This window comes from Carcharodon carcharias, chromosome 21 (genome assembly GCF_017639515.1).
Source record: "Carcharodon carcharias isolate sCarCar2 chromosome 21, sCarCar2.pri, whole genome shotgun sequence".
Lineage (NCBI taxonomy): Eukaryota > Metazoa > Chordata > Chondrichthyes > Lamniformes > Lamnidae > Carcharodon > Carcharodon carcharias.
Window position 1 is genome coordinate 55,166,604 of NC_054487.1, and position 18,058 is coordinate 55,184,661.

At 43.6% G+C, this 18,058-nt stretch overlaps 1 long non-coding RNA gene across 2 annotated transcripts in view; it reads right to left on the bottom strand.

Annotated features, from left to right (window-relative positions):
- The window catches only part of LOC121293099, a 54,496-nt gene that overhangs the window by 27,638 nt on the left and 8,800 nt on the right, over window positions 1-18,058 (bottom strand). For both annotated transcript variants that reach the window (XR_005946441.1, XR_005946442.1), the window contains exon 2: window positions 13,250-13,292. This is a non-coding gene — a long non-coding RNA (uncharacterized LOC121293099). The remainder of the gene's footprint in view (window positions 1-13,249; window positions 13,293-18,058) is intronic.

Consider the following 18,058-nt stretch of genomic DNA (forward strand, 5'->3'; position numbering starts at 1 on the left):
CTGTCGAAGGGTCATGAGGACTCGAAACGTCAACTCTTTTCTTCTCCGCCGATGCTGCCAGACCTGCTGAGTTTTTCCAGGTAATTCTGTTTTTGTTTTGTAAAATGGGTAGTTGATCCACTATTGCCCATTTTACACTACTGCTGAAAGTTAAAATGATCCCCATTGATCTCAGTCAAGGGAAAATGGGCAGGGTGTATAACCAGCGGTCTTTCTGATATTGTTTGTTTTACAGCAATGCTGAAAGTTAAAAAGATCCCAAAGTGTGTACAGCCATTAGTGAGCCAAGTGTTTATTTTCTGAATGGTACAGTTATTCATCTAGTAACACAAATTACCAGATTTTGCAAACGTTGGCCAATCCATTCTCATTTATATTATTTGCTTCTGCATTTCATTTATGGTTTAACATGCATTTTTTTTCTAAAACCCAACTATCAATTTAGTAACAGTTTGAAGGTTCATAAACGGTTCTGTCTACTGTTGTTTCTCTCCTAAGTTGTTTCGTGCCTGTCTCACTTTTGCCAATTAATGTAGGCGCCACATTAGAGTACTTTAATGAGAGTTCAGACGTTGCTGTGTCAAATAATTTTATAAGTTTAGTCTGAAGCCAGTTGGAATGCAATTTGGACATGTAAAATTGCACAAAATGGATAATGGTAGTTACTGATAATGACCATTCAGGTGGTTTTCAACATGTGATTCATGTTGTTCTGGTCAAATATTTTACAAGGTGTTCTGTGTACTGTAGTTATTTTCTATTTAATGCATTAACTGAGATTGTCAAATGCTCAATTAAAATAATTCTTGAAATTATATATGTTGATCTTTCAACTATAATGTATTCAGTTGTGAATTTGCTTGTTTAATCCGCCTAGAAGAGAAGTTAACATAAGTTTGTTTTCAAAATCCATGGATCTCTGCTAAATTATAGTTACTGATAACATCTGCACTGCTATTGTCAAAGCACTCATCTTTTTAGCTGACTTTAATCTTCTAGGTTGCAAACTAAACTTCACAGAATTACAGTGTGGAAGGAGGCCATTCGGCCCATTGTGTCTGCACCAGCTCTCCGAATGAGCATTATAACTCAGTGCCATTCTCCTGTCTTCTCCCCCATAACCCTGCACGTTGTTTTTATTTCAATAATCATCTAATGCCCTCTTGAATGCCTCAGTGGAACCTGCCTCCACCACACTTCCAGCCAGTGCATTCCAGACCTGGATCACTTGCTGTGCAAAAAGATTTTTCTCACGTCGCATTTGTTTCTTTTGCAAATCATTTTAAATCTGTACCATCTAGTTCTTGATCCTTTTATGAGCGGGAACAGTTTCTTCCCATCTACTTTGTCCAGCCCTGTCATGATCTTGAAAACCTCTATCAAACCTCCTCATAGCCTTCTCCTCTCCAAGGAGAACAGTCCCAACTTCTCCAATCTATCTTCATAACTGAAGTTTCTCATCCCTGGAACCATTTTTGTAAACCTCTTCTGCACTCTCTCCAATGCATTCACATCCTTCCTAAAGTGTGGCACCCAGAAATGTACACAATACTTCAGCTGAGGTCTAACTAATGTCCTATGCAAATTCAGCATAATCTCCTTGTTCTTGTGCTCTATGCCCCTATTAATTAAGCTTAGGAGACTGTACGCTTTATTAACTGCTCTCTCAACCTGTCCTGCCACCATTACTGACTTGTGTACATATACGTCCAGGTTTCTTTGCTCCTGCACGCCCTTTAGAGTTGTACCTCTTATTTTATATCGTCTCCATATTCTTCCTACTGAAATGAATCACCTCACAATTCTCCGCATTGAGCTTCATCTGCCACCTATCAGCCCACTCCACCAACTTGTCTATACCCTTTGAAGTTCTACACTGTCCTCCTTACAGTTTACAATGCTTCCAAGTTTTGTATCATCCAAAAACTTTGAAATTGTCCCCTGCATACCACAATCTAGATCATTTATATCAGGAAAAGCAAATGTTTTAATACTGACACAAAAACAGAATGACCTGGAAAAACTCAGCAGGTCTGCAGAACAGAATGTTCTGTTGAAGGGTCTTGAGGACTTGAAACGTCAACTCTTTTCTTCTCTACCGATGCTGCCAGACCCGCTGAGTTTTTCCAGGTCATTCTGTTTTTGTTTTGGATTTCCAGCATCCGCAGTTTTTTGTTTTTATGTCTTAATACTGACTCCTGGGGAACTCCACTACAAACCTTCCTCCAGCCCAAAAAAAATCCATAAACCATTGCACAATGTTTCCTATTACTCAGCCAATTTTGAATCCACATTGCTACTGTCCCTTTTATTCCATGAGCTACAACTTTTCTCACAAATCTGTTGTGCGACACTGTATCAAATGCCTTTTGGAAGCCCATGTACACCACATCAACAGCATTACCCTCATCAACCCTCTCTGTTACCCTATTTTCTGTCACTGTCCTTCATGTTGTTGAATAGCTTCCTGCCAAAATCAACTTATTCTAATTGTGGGAGGACTGTTCCTTGCAGAAAAGATTACTTCTCCCAAGAATGGTTGCTCCCCAAAAGAGGATAATTAATTCCTTTTGATGATTTTTTTTCCACATTAAAGAGATTGCCTACCTGCCAAGAAAGATCGGTCTTGCTTATAAACAAAAACTGTGTCATAAATAATTGCTTTTGTTGATCTTTACTAAAGGGAAAACATACCAAATCTACGTGTGACTGTTTGTTAAGTTTCAGTAGATTTCACAGCGAGTAGCTTGCTAAAAGTGTGACTGGTTTACATACATTCTTGAATAATTATTGAGTGGGTGACTGAAGATTGACTATCATTTCTCTTTTTGTGGACAGTTCTTTCTTTTGATTCAAAGGCTATCAAAAACATCAATTTTGCTTGGGGGGAAAGATTTGTACAAATAGAAATTAGCAATTATGCATACAGTAATAATATCTCTAAAAGAAGAAAGTGCCATCTCTAAGAAGCTTATATCTCATAGGGCAGAATTTTGCCCTGGTTGGGCGGGCTCGGTGGGGGCGGTCAGGAGGCCGACTGCCGCCTGTGATTTCAGGCTGGTGGGCCAATTCAGGACCACCCAGCGTGAAACTGGAGCAGCAGCGCTCAGTGCTGCCTGTGCGGCCAGGGGGAAGAGGGTGAGCTGGGTGAGTGCAAACTCCATGCATGTGCGCGAGTGCACGTTTGATAATCTCCCTGAGGTACAGATCTGCCTCAGGGAGATGAAGAGTTAAAAAAAAATAAAGAAATGAAAAATGTTATAAAACATGTCCCCTCATGTGATTTTGTCATGTGACCAGGGACATGTTAATAATTACATTTTAAAATTTTTATTTAATTTTTAATTGCTCTTGGAAACCTCATCCCGCCTGTGAATAAGGTTTCCTGAAAAGTGCAAAGGCCATTTGGCCTTTTCGCCTGCCTGCCAACAGGCAGTAAAAACTTTCTTTCAGTTATCTGTTTAATGGCCTTAACAGGCCTTTTAATTGTTGGTGGGCATGCTGCCGACTCCGGCGCGTGCGCACCAATTGAAATATCGCACAACTGCGCGTTGATGTCGGGGCGCTTCCCTACATCAACGTGTGTTATTGTATGCTCGTGCAGGTCGGGTGTGTGCCCATAGAGAAGAATGTACACATCTTTAAATTCATGTGAACTTAAGAAAAAGACAGGAGAAGGTCAACTAGCCCATCAAACTTGTCCCATTAATACCATATGTAGCATCGTCTTCCTCCCCCAACACCCTGTTTCCTGGGAGAAGCAAAAAAAAGCAGAGGAAAGAAACCTTAGTCCTATTTAGGAACATGCTCTGGGAGATTTCTTGCTAATACTGATGGCAATCAGGCAAAGTGCAAGAGACTACAGTGATTTGTAGAAATAATTACATTGATCTCTTACCTATCTTCTACACCTGGACATTGACTTAACTCTCAGCAAAACATTTAGCTTCCATTTGAAGTGAATCCATACTTAGCGCTGTTTTAGGTTTATCTGCCCCAGACGTCAACTCCCTTTGAAAATAAATACTTGCAGTCATCTAAGTTTTTGTGTTTTAAACCTTTCCCCTACTCCCCCCAAGCTCAAGTAACCTATGCATCCAGACAAAAACCTAACACCTTCAGTGTTTTAAGAATGTAAATCACATCACCTCAAAGACTTGGCTGGATATGGTATTATAAGCTACATTACTTTTCCTAATTAACTGTATGAAACTGCCCAACAATTTTTACCTGTCTGCCATTTGAATGTATGATTGTTTTTTGGGGCAGATAGATGAAATCCCATAAATTGTATCAGTTCCAGTGGAGCACAAAAGAATGAAATGGTTTGTCACCAAAACAAATTATTAGAAGCCATAACCTCAGCAGAAATGTAAATTCTGGATATTCAGACATCGTTTGGCATCATGAAATTCATTATAAGCCTAAAGATATTTATTTCTGCCTAGCCATTTGGAGAGTCATAGATCCAGAGAATTGTGCACCATAGAAGGAGGCAATTTGACCCATCGGGTCTGCATTAGTTTGAAGACCAGTCTAGTTAGTCCCACTCTCCTGTTCTTTCCCCATGTCCCTCCATTTTTCCTCCAAGTATTTATCTAACTCCCTCTTGAAGCCTGTGATTGAACCTGTATTCATCATCCTATCAGCCATGCATTCCAAATCCTAACCACTCACTACATAAAAAAATTTTTCCTCATGTTCTCTCTGGTTCTTTTGCCAATCACTTTAAACCTGCTCCCTCTGACCTTTCAACCACTGGAAGCACACTGCGGATGATGGAAATCTGAATCAAAAATAAAAGTGCTGGATGTACTCAGCAGGTCAGACAGTATCTGTGAGGAGAAAAACAAGAGTTAACTTTTAGGCCTGTGACCTTTTACCAGATACGCACACACATATCTGAATAGTTTAGTTTTGTAAGTTTCATTTTACTGGTAACTGTTTAAGGTTTTGTTTCTCTAGAAAAAGCCAGTGAAATTATTATTCTTAGGTGACAGCTGTAGCTAGCCTGAAAAGGGATTGCGGTCGGATGAAGCCTCTGCAGTAGTGGGGGAGCAACTGGATAGAAATCAATAAGCATGCCACAAACAAATAAGTGTACCACAAAGCTGTCTTATTAATTTAATTTAATTTTGACTAATTAAGGTGCTTGCTGAAATACAATAGTTAATTAGTGTCTGGGAGTAGAAGACAAGTTACTCTAGTGAACAGCCCTGTGGTTCAGCAGTTTGATAAGGAATTAGACCACTTAGACTGGATATCATAATGAACAGCTTGTTAAAAGGCCTCACGGACAGCTACAGGCATAAATAATTGTTAATAGAATAAGATACAATTAATGGAACTTCTGCAAGTTAGCTTTGAAGACTGAGATGGAATGTTTCTTGGGAGGATGAAGATGATCAGGGGAACAATTGAGATGAGTTTACAGAAAGAAGATGTAAAGGCCTGGTTGATCAAGGACAGAATGAGCTGTAACCTCTGAACTCCCCAGTGTTGGGTTTGGTGGGGGGAACCCAAAAAGTGCACTGGGGAATTCCTCTTGGAAGCTCCCATGTAAGTGTTTGCATGACAATTGCCCAGAAATGCACACTTCCTCTGAACAATTGCCCTGCACTGGGAACAATCCGAAAATGCAGCATAAATCGCAAACTTTGCATGGTTCCGTCAGGGTTACGCCAATAGTGACTCAGAAAAAATCAGAAGAATTAAAACCTCTTCTAACTTCTGGGTAACTAAAGACCCAGGTTGAAGGTACGGGACTTCCCCCACACCCCCAATCCGACCCGACCCTCACCCACACCCCCACGGGACTTTCCCTACCCCCCCTGAACGCCAATGCCCCCAGATCCTTGCCTCCCTGGAACCCTTCAATCCCTATACCCTGACCCCCCCCAAACCCCACAACTCCAATGCCCCACAATTGAACCCCTACCCATGGAACCCTAAACACCCCAACCCTACACACACCCATCTCCCCAACACCCACAGCCCCGACCTCTGACCCCCCAACCCCCCGACCTCTGACCCCCCCACCCCAAACTCTGACAGCCCCCATGCCCCCAATCTCTGAAATCCCCCCAACCTCTGATAGCCGCACCCATCTATCCACACCTGAATTCTGACCCCACCAGCCCCGACCTCCAACCCCCACCACCACTCCCAATGGACATCTGATACCCCCTGCCCCCACCCTCTTGTCCTCTGACTGACCTCCCTTCCCCGAATTTGGACCCCTTTTACCCTCCTTGGACCTCTGACCCCCACACCCCGGACCTTGGACCCCCTGCCGCACTCCCCACAGACTTCTAACCCCCCCAACAACTTCAAGCCCCCTGGACTTCTGACCGACCTCCCTCCTGATCTCGGAGCCCCCCAGGCCTCTAGCCCCACATCTCCACCTTTCAGACCGCCGACCGACCCTCCCCACAACTACACCCCCAGACCTCTGATCTCCAGCCCCCACCCCACACCATGGATGTCTGACCGACCACCCTCTGACCTCAGACTGCCCCCACCCTCCCTGGACCTCCAACACCACCCCACCACCCCCTGGACATCAGACACCCGCACCACTTCCCATGGATTTCTGACCCCCCCCTCCACACCTGGACCTCAGAGTCCCCCAGAACTCCAACCCCCATCTCGACATTGCAGACTTCCGACTGACTCCTCCCAACCCCCACATCCCCAGACCTCTGATCTCCAGCCCCATCCCCCACCCCACTTATCCACTTACTTCTCCCTGACTTGTCAATTTCTCTGGCGCTTTAAATTTACCTGCTTTACAACAGGTAGTGTTGTAAAAAAAGGGGCGTGACCTCCTTGAATCCATCGGAGCTGCACTTTGCTGGGGCCTGTGGGGAGTCTTTCGATGCAGGCCCCAAGCAGCACCAGTGACTGGAAGGGCCAGTGTAATTTTCAAGACCAGATCAGTGTGCATATATTTCTTCTAATTCCCAAGGGCCAGCACTTTTCAACGCTAGTTGGAAGTTACGGCCCAATGTATGTGCAAAGGATCAGGAAGCTATTGGAAGGTGAATAACATTTAGGCAGGCTTTTACCCCACGGTTTAGACAAATAACGTGGTGTACTATCTTTTAATAAAGGAAATCTTTATAGGGCAATAAGACCCTGTCACTAATCCATGCAAGTACACCCCTGAAACGGTATAATGTAAGAAACTTCAGCGCACTAGGTAGCGAAGAGAAATTCCTAAGGGTAGAACCATGATAACACTCCTGAGTACTTTGAGAAGTAAAACTAAAAAACAGGTTAAAAAACAGGATCTCAAAGGTAGTAATCTCTGGATCACTTCTGGTGCCACGCGCTAGTGAGTACAGAAATAGAAGGTTAGTCCAGATGAATGTGTGGCTGGAGAGATGGTGCAGAAGGGAGGGCTTTAGATTTCTGGGACATTGAGACCATTTCTGGGGGTGGTTGGACCTGTACAAGGTGGATAGGTTGCACCTGAGCCGGAATGGGACCAACATCCTTGCGGGGAGGTTTGTTAGTGCTGTTGGGGAGGGTTTAACCTAATTTGGCAGAGGGATGGGATCCTGAGAGGAGGTTCAGCAGAGGGAAATGCACAGCCATAATTAGAAGAGAGAGAAAGTGAGCCTGGAAGGCATAGAAATTATGGGCCAGTTAAGTAACAATGGAGTTTGGCAAGGTTGGATGGTATTTATTTTAATGCAAGGCGTCTGACAAATAAGGCAGATGAGTTGAGGGCACAAATTAACACATGGAAGTATGATGTCATTGCTGTCACAGAGACATGGTTGAGAGAGCGGCAGGATTGGCAGCTCAATATTCCAGGATATAGGGTCTTCAGGCAAGACAGGGAAGGAGTTAAAAGAGGAGGGGGTATCGCAATATTGATCAAGGAATCAATTACAGCAGTAAGGAGGGATGACATATTTGAAGGGTCCTCAAATGAAGTCATATGGGTAGAACTTAAAAACAAAAAAGGAACAATCACATTGCTGGGAGTGTACTATAGGCCCCCAAACAATCAGAGAGAAATATAAGACCAGATATGTAGGCAAATTTCAGAGAAGTGTAAAAATAATAGGGTAGTAATAGTGGGGGATTCCAACATTAACTGGGTTAGTCATAGTGTAATAGGTTTAGAGGAAGCGGAATTCTTAAAGTGCATCCAGGAGAGCTTTTTAAGCCAGTACATAGAAGGTCCTATAAGAGAGGGGGTGGCCCCGGACTTAATTTTAGAGAATGAAGCCAGGCAAGTGGTAGAGGTATCAGTGGGGGAGCGTTTTGCAGATAGTGATCATAACTCCGTTAGATTCAAGGTTGTTACGGAAGAGGACAAGGATGGGCCAGAAATCAGAGTTCTAAATTGGGGGAAGGCCGATTTTAATAAGATCAGATATGATTTGGCCTGAGTGGACTGGGAGCAGCTACTTTTAGGTAAATCTGCATAAGAGCAGTGGGGCTCATTCAAGAAGGAATTAGGGAGAGCACAGGGCCAACATATTCCAGTAAAGACAAAGAGTTGGACCAACAAATCCAGGGAACCCTGGATGTCGAGGGATATATTGGATTGGATAAAGAGAAAAATGGAGGCTTATGGCAGAAACTGGGAGGAATATAGAGTGTGTAGGGGGAACTTAAAAAGGAAATTAGGAGAGCAAAAAGGGGCATAAAAAAACATTGGCAGGTAAAATAAAGGAAAATCCAAAGTTATTTTATGAGTACCTTAAGAGTAAGAGGATAACTAGGGCAAGAGTAGGGCCCATTAAGGACCATGGTAATGTGTGTGTGGAGCAAGAAGATATAGGTGGGGTTCTAAATGAATACTTTGTGTTGGTGTTCACAAGTGAGAGGGATGACATGGATATGGAAATCAGGCAAAAGGACTGTGATATAATTGAAGAAATTAGCATTGAAAGGGAGGAGGTTCTAAGTGGTCTGGCAGGCTTAAGAGTAGATAAATCTCCAGGCCTGGATGAAATGTATCCCAGGCTGTTGGGTGAGGTAGCAGGTGCAAGGGAGGAGGTAGCAGGGTCAGTGGCAATAATTTTAAATACCTCTCTGGCCACAGGAGAGATGCCAGAGGACTGGAGGACAGCCAATGTGGTACTGTTATTCAAGAAGGGAGGAAGGGATAAACCAGGGAACTACAGTCAGTCTAACCTCAGTGGTTCGGAAACTATTGGAAACAATTCTGAGGGACAGAATTAACCTACACTTGGAGAGGCAAGGATTAATCAAGGACAGTCAGCATGGTTTTGTTAAGGGGAGGTCACATCTGACCAACTTGTTTGAATCTTTTGAAGAGGTGACCAGGTGTGTAGATGAGGGCAATGCATTTGTTGTAGTCTACTTGGACTTCAGCAAGGCTTTTAATAAGGTCCTGCATGGGAGACTGATAACGAAGGTAAGAGCCCATGGGATCCAAGGCAATTTGGCAAATTGGATCCAGAATTGGCTGAGTGGCAGGAAGCAGAGGGTGATGGTCAAGGGATGTTTTTGTGACTGGATGCCTGTGTCCAGTGGGGCTCCACAGGGATCGGTGTTGGGTCCCTGGCTGTGTGTCGTATATATAAACAATTTAGACTTGAATGAAGGAGGGTTGATCAGTAAGTTCGTGAATGACACGGAAATTGGCGGAGTGGTAAATAGTCAGGAGGATAGCATGAGATTACAGGAGGATATAGACGGGCTGGTCAGTGGCAAATGGAATTTAATCTGGATAAGTGTGAGGTGATGCTCTTGGGCAGGACAAACAAGGCACGGGAATACATGATGAATGGTAGGACCTGTGAAGCACCGAGGATCAGAGGTACCTTAGTGTGCATGTCCACCAGTCCCTTAAGGTAGTGGGACAGGTAGATAAAGTAATTAAGAAGGCATATGGGATACTTGCCTTTATTAGCTGAGGCACAGAATATAAGAGCAGGGAGGTTATGCTGGAACTTTATAAAATGTTGGTTAGGCCACAGCTATAGTATTGTGTGCAGTTCTGGAATCCGCATTATAGGAAGGATGTGATTGCACTAGAGAGAGTGCAGAGGAGATTTACCAGGATGTTGCCTGGGCTGGAGAGTTTTAGTTATGAGGAGAGATTGGATAGACTGGGGTTATTTTTCCTGGAGCAGAGGAGATTGAGGAGGCGCATGATTGAGGTGTATAAAATTATGAGGGACATAGATAGGTTAGACAGGAAGGAACTTTTTCCCTTGGTGGAGGGATCAATAACCAGGGGGCATAGATTTAATGTAAGGGTCAGGGAATTTAGAAGGAATGTGAGGAAGAATTTTTTCACTCAGGGTGGTGGAAATCTGGAACTCACTGCCTGAAAGGGTGGTAGAGGCAGAAACCCTCATAACAGTTAATAAGTATTTGGATGTGGACTTGCAATGCCATGGCATACAAGGCTATAGGACTTGCGCTGGAAAATGGGATTTGAATAGTTAGATACTTGTTTGACTGGAGCAGACTTGATGGGCCAAAGGGTCTTTTCCTGTGCTATAGACCTCTATGACTCTGTGACTCTATAAGTCATGAAAATGTAAGGCACTGAAAAGAAAAGGGAAAGGAGAGGAAGAGCTGTTTTCACAGGCTGCCGTCCCATATGACCTGGACTACAACTCATTACTTGTCATGTTCGTGTTTTTTGCTGTATAAAACACTACTGTATATAACACTACTCTGTTATACCCCCTCTTAAACTCTGATTAACCTCAGCATGCCCACCACAATGATTACATTAGATAACGTTAACAATTTATACTTAAATTAAAACATAAATAAACTAGAAAGATTAAAATTGTAACACATTTTTGCTTTTGTACTCTGCTTTTATTTATATAATCCAAAGATCCCATATGCTTTAGTGAAGGCACTGAGCTTTCAGATAGCGGTGAAGTATTGCTGATGTAATGTTTTGTCTGTGGCCTTTCCACTTACAGCATTTTTTTATTTATTGCCAATCAGTAATCTTCATATATCCTATGTGAAGAAGCTAGAAATGAACTTTTATCTAGTAGTTTGGTTTATTCACAGCTGCACTCTCAGAACAGCCCAAGAGGGTGTTTCACAGGCTGTGCAAACTTTTATATAGTTAGAACTCCTAATGACTTTGATGAAATGCATATTATAGTTTCACAAGATAGTGCCTTAAAAAGGTCAGAGTATTCCTGTCAGAGAACCAACTTAGAGAAAACATACCTGACTGATGAGGTTTATCAGCTGCTCAGGTCCTATGTCAAGTCCACCCAAGAGGTTTTGGACTAATGACAACAGCTATCTTACACTGTAGAGTCACAAGACTCAAACAACTCAATTGACTGACTCAGTCATTCCCATAAAAGCTTTCTCTCGTATCAGTCATTGAGAAAATTAAACTTGATTTAAAATTAACCTACGCACAGCTGGGGAATCAGTATAACATTTTAGTGCGAGTGTCACTATACTTTAAAGAGTGATTAAAGTGGACTTGTTAAGAAGAAGTAATTGGTTCTACTCCACCCAGCTTTTTATGTTATTCCAAAAAGATATTCTATTACTGGATAATGAAGGTTTAAGATGTAAAATGTAAAATGAAATTCTTTTTTTTTAAAACTCTTATTGATAAGTGGGTCAATCCATAAAGATTAGACTTTCTTTTGCAGTGAAGGAATTTGTTTCTCTGAAGATGTTTATTTTTCTATTTTAAATATCCTTTCCCACTAGTGACAGCAGATGTACTTTATTTCTCCAGAATGGCTTACTTAGTGTTACTGCAGAAAATATTTTTGTTAGCAGTTTGTACTAATGTTAAACAATTCCCTAGAAGGAGAGGGTACACTTAGATCCTTGCTTGCTGTGCCTGGGGCTGCTTCCTTATTTATTGTATTGTTACAACACAGAAGGACGCCATTTGGCCCACCATGTCTGCACAGGTTCTTTGAATGAGTAATACACCTAGTGCCATTCCCCTGCCTTCTCCTGTAACCCTGCATATTCTTTCTTTTCAGATAATAATCCAATTCCTTCTTGAATGCCTCGATTGAACCTGCCCCCTGCACACTCTCAGGCAGCACATTCCATATCTTAACCACTTGCTGCATGTAAAGTTTCTCCTCATGTCTCCATTGCTTCTTTTGCCAATTATCTTAAATCTATGCCCTCCCATTCTCGATTTCTCCACCAATGGGAGCTGTTTTTCCCTATCTACTCTGTCCAGACACCTCACAATTGTGAATACGTCTATCAAACCTCCTCTCAACTTTATTTTCTCCAAAAAAAACTTTCCCAATTTCTCCAATCTATTGATGTAACTTAAGTTTCTCATCCTTGGAACTGTTCTTGGGAATCTTTTGTGCTTATTTAATATCCTGGGGTCTGAAAAATATAACGTGCATATTTGGCTTTCCTTTATGATTGTCCCTATCAATAGGAAGCTGGTAGAAGCAGTGCTTTGGATACTTGAGTGAGCAGCATATTATCAGGAAAGAAAATTTACAAGACAAAAAAATCAGAGTGGATGAAGGCGAGGGCAAATAAATAGAAAAGGTAAAGGAGATATGCAAACAGTGAGAACATAAGAGAAGGAAAGTGATGGCAGTAGATAGAGGAACCAGAGATGATGAATGACAAAATGGAGGATGGCAATAGAGGCAAAAGACACAAGTGAGAGATGGACAGGTTAATACATGGTTCAGAGAAGCCATTCAGGACAGTCTGAAACTTGGATTGGGAAGAATTTCCTACAAGATATGTGCAGTTTTTTCTTGAATGAAATATATTTAAGTCCATTGATAGGCCTTCAAGAATCAGATGAATCTTGATGTACAATTATAACCCAGTGCTCCTTCTTCCAAAAGAAAACATTTTGTCCTTTTCCACAAGTGATCCATGTGGAATGCTGTCTTCATGCTCCAGTTCTGCATTAAACAAGCAGGTTACATAAGTATAAAAAGATAAATCCATTCTGGCCTATTAGCAGAATTGAGGACCACAAAAAAAAATTCTTAAAGGAGCCATTGAGACACTATGGGTTAGACATTGGGGTTGAGAAGGAAATTATCCAATGTCCTCTTGACCTTTGAAAATTTAAAACAATTTTAAAAACAGAAGCTGGAATATTTGAAATAATGAAACCTGTATGCCTAAGCTTCAGCAAGTACAGTGTTCAAATTGTTGAGGCTGTTAAAAGAATAGCTACAGAGGTGCTTTCTGCCAGATTACATCACTTTCTTGGTGAGTGAAGCATTTGACAGGAATAATCATTAAGATATTTCACCTGGGTTGTAAGTTCTGTTGTGCCGCATCATACGCCCGTGAACCTATAAAGAAGATGGATATTTTACATTTAAAAATCAGCATGGAATATGGAATATGAGAATATGAATTTCCTTGCCTAATAAGTAATTAAATCCCTCCCCACAATCCCTGCATTTTCACAGCTTCTCCCCGGTGTGACTGTGCATGTGTTTTGAAAAACCAGATTATCGGCTAAAACCTCGTCAACACACAAAACACGTGTACTGTTTCTCTCCACTTTGAACAGGGGTCTTTGCTTTTATGTTCAAAGGCTGATGATGTTCAGCTCATGATGAATCAAGTGACTCAGTCAGATCTGGATGGGATGTGACAAGATGGACTCCTGGGGATCAGGTGACCTTGTTTTGTGTTTTCACAGGCATGGACTGACTCATGCCTGGGTATGTATCTGGGAAGTCACTTAAAATGAAAACAGCATTCTCAGGTGCTGATGACTGCCTCACTCCATTTCAATCAAAAAGACTTAGAGTGATAATAGCTGATATACTTGCAGGCCTCATGGAGCTAGAAATTGGGGGCTATTTATAACTGGAATGTTGTTGGTTATATCAAACATTCCCTGTTGTGTGAAAATTTTTTAGCCCATCAAACAATTTGTGTGTCAGTGGGAGCATTGATACTGTGGTCACATGACAGAAACTAGCTTGTGAAAGGAAATACCTTATTAGTTCACAAGTCAGACTGGGGCAGTCCATCTGGGATATAAAGATGACAGAAGAAAGCCATCTCACCCAGAAAAAGGGAGAACCCTGCCTAGAAAATTCACCACAGCAGAGAAGTGGGTGTTATTTCTTTTACTTGTACATTATATCTTCTCTATAGGGTCTTGACCACAACTTCAACTAGAAAAGCAAGAAGCCTGCTTTTGCATGGAATTAGCTGCTCTGACTTAATTGTCAGAAACATCCAACCTCCATTGTCTTCAATGAACCAAGGGCAATCCTCAAGCCTGTGGTGCTTTCAACTACCAATGTTATATCAACTGATATAACATTGACTTTTCGGACTCTGTCAGAAATCTAAGTGCATTCTACATCTTGTGTAATAATGGGCAGGATTTTTTGCTTGGTAGGCGTGCACATGCATGCCCAACCCACTTGATCGTGAAATAAAGCGTGATGATTTTGGCCGAGCATATTGATGTCATCGTGCGATATTGCACTAGGTGGGAACACGATGGAGATGGAAGCGCACCTGCTATTAATTGAGAGGACAGTTAAGGCTCTTGACACACCGATTGTCTCCGACTTTACATAGCCCATGTGATTTTTTGGCCGTCGCATGGGCAAAATGGGCAGGCGGGCAGGCCACAATTAGCAAAAGCTCATTCATGGGTGGAATAAGAAGGGCCAGTGACATTGTCAATGCGAGTAATGAGGAGTTTGGATCAAACTTGCTGCTGGTCACTCCTGTGAACTGTACAGCTTCATCTCACTTCAGAGCTGCATTCTGAACATTTCTAGGCTTAATTTCAGGACTCATTGTTGTCTCCCAGGCCCCTGGAGGATACAGACCACATGGGCCCTTCCAGGCATCAGACAGCCTCCTGTTACCCTAGTAATGGGGATCGTGGTCTCCACTGGAGGCACCTCCTCCTCTGAGGAAGAGAGGGGCAGAAGGGAGAGGAGACCAGGTGTCCCAGTGCCGGGGAGTGACCTGTGGGAGGAGAGGCACAGGCACAAGAGGGGGCAGGGCCAGGAAGAAGGCCAAGGCAGAAAGGGCCGCAGAAGAGGTCACTATCTTGCTTCCAGGCTTTTCAGATGTCGATGCAGCTATCCTCAATATGTTTGAGGTGCAATGCTGGAGGAGGCTCTGTCTCTCAAGGAAGACAGTGTCCTCCATCTATCAGAAGATTGGGCTTGAGATCAGCTCCAACTGTGTGGGTGGACACAGCGGCCCTCAACTTCTATGCTGCCGGCTCTTTCAAGTGTTCGGTGAGGGATTTGTGTGGAGCGTCCCAATCAGCTGTCCACAGTTGCATCAAGCTGGTAACAGAAGCTCTGTTCAGGCGTACATTGACTTTCATTCATTACTGTTTGGATGAGGCAAGCCAGACCAAGCAAGCCAGAGGCTTTGCAGTGATTGTTGGATTCCCCTGCATTCAGGTTGCAATCAAATGCACACATGTGACCAAACCAAATACTTCTTAAATGTTATGAGGGTTTCTGCCTCTACCACCCTTTCAGGCAGTAAGTTGCAGATTCCCACCACCCTCTGGGTGAAAAGATTCTTCCTCACATCCCCTCTAAATCTCCTGCCCCTTACCTTAAACCTGGGTATTGATCCCTCCACCAAGGGGAACAGTTCCTTCTTGTCTAACCTATCGATGCCCCTCATAACTTTATATACCTCAATCATGTCCCCGTTCAATCTCACATGAGACACTCCTAGGCGCTGAGGCTTTTCAGTGCTCCAGCCCGATTGGATGGATGGCTGCTGGGTGACAAGGGCTATCCCCTCAGAAGGTGGCTCATGATGCCTCTCCGCCATCCAAGAACAGAAGCTGAGCAGCGGTACAATAGGAGCCATGCCTCCACAAGGGCAGTGGTAGAGAGAATCATAGGTCTTTTCAAGGTGTGCTTCCAATGCCTGGACCATTCAGGGGGTGCACTGCAATACCCCCCAGAGCTTGTGTCACTGATAGTGGTTGCATGCTGCACTGTCCACAATCTGGCACTGGCAAGGGGGGACCCAGTGGAGGAAGAAGATCTTGATGCAGTTGCACAAGAAACAGATGATGCATCCAGTACTGAGTCCAAGGACGAGCACGCTGAGGAGAACGCTGAGGGTGTGGACACTGACCTGGATGACCTCCAGGAAGGCAGGGACACCCAGGACACTTTGATCCAACGCTCCTTCAACTAGCCTACTGAATAAGAACCATCACCAAATGCCAGGGCTGCAGGCTCCATACTCAATCCCTGACAGGGCTATTTCCTTGGTCAACAACATACACTCTGTGCCATTGCAATAAAGTTTCAGGAGACAGATGTCCATCGTTACATAATGGCCCTCCCTGCACCTGCAGAAGAAATGAAGCATACAGAGGTCAATAGCACAAATTAAAATCTCATTTAATTGTGAATGTGAAACAGAACTGAAATGAACATTAACTGGTGTTTTTAATCACACCATGAAAATCCAAAATGGGGAAACAAAATATCACCCGTGATAAGTCTGTCTTGTGCTTAAGGTGCTTTCCATTTATGTTTGCAAGTGCTCTGTGTAGGTGCTCACCCCTCGCTGGAACCAGCATTGGAGACAGCATGCTGACTCTGCTGTCTTTTTGACCTTGATTAACTTGATGGTCATCCTCTGGCCCATGGAGCCTGTGAAGGCCCCACCTGGGACGGAGCGGCCAGTGCCACAGCTGGCACCTCCCCAGTCAGCGCTGCCTCATCAGATGCTACGGTCACTGGCAGAGGAGTGGAGGAGCTGTTGGGGTCATTTGGAGGGCCATGAGAGGAGCCCTCAGAGATGACAGGCAGCTCATGCGCCAACGTGAGGTCGCATTGAAACTCTCACCATTGATGGCCGGGCACCTAGCTGGGATACTGGGTGCCCAATCCATCTCCCTCACTGAGATTGACCAGCTGAGGTCATTGGCGGTGTCATAGAATCATAGAGGTCTACAGCACAGAAAAAGGCCCTTTGGCCCATCGGGTCTACACTGGTAAAACAAGTACCTAACTATTCTAGTCACACTTTCCAGCACTAGGCCCATAGCCTTGTATGCCATGGCATCACAAGTGCACATCCAAATACTTCTTAAATCCTATGAGGGTTTCTGCCTCTACCACCCTTTCAGGCAGTGAGTTCCAGATTCCCACCACCCTCTGGGTGAAAAAATTCTTCCTCACATCCCCTCTAAACCTCGTGCTCCTTACCTTAAATCGGGTTATTGATCCCTCCACCAAAGGGAACAGTTCCTTCCTGTCTAACCTTTCTATGCCCCTCATAATTTTATACACCTCAGTAATGTTCCCCCTCAATCTCCTCTGCTCCAAGGAAAATAACCCCAGTCTATCCAATCTCTCCTCATAACTAAAACTCTCCAGCCCAGGCAACGTCCTGGTAAATCTCCTCTGCACTCTCTCTAGTGCAATCATATCCTTCCTATAATGCGGATTCCAGAACTGCACACAACACTCTAGCTGTGGCCTAACCAGCGTTTTATACAGTTCCAGCATAACCTCCCTGCTCTTATATTCTATGCCAGCTTCTTAACTACTTTATCTACCTGTCCCGCTATCTTAAGGGACCGGTGGACATGCACACCAAGGTCCCTCTGATCCTCGGTACTTCACAAGGTCCTACCATTCATCGTGTATTCCACTGCCTTGTTTGTCCTGCCCAAGTGCATCACCTCACACTTATCTGGATTAAATTCCATTTGCCACTGATCAGCCCACCTGACTATCCCGTCTATACCCTCCTGTAATCTAAGGCTATCCTCCTGACTATTTACCACCCCACCAATTTTTGTGTCATCAGTGAACGTACTGATCAACCCTCCTACATTCAAGTCTAAGTCGTTCCTATATACCACAAACAGCAAGGGACCCAACACCGATCCCTGTGGAACCCCATTGGACAAAGGCATCCAGTCACATAAACACCCCTTGGCCATCACCCTCTGCTTCCTGCCACTCAGCCAATTCTGGATCCAATCTACCAAATTGCCTTGGATCCCATGGGCTCTTACCTTTATAATCAGTCTCCTATGCAGGACCTTATCAAAAGCCTTGCTGAAGTCCAAGTAGACTAC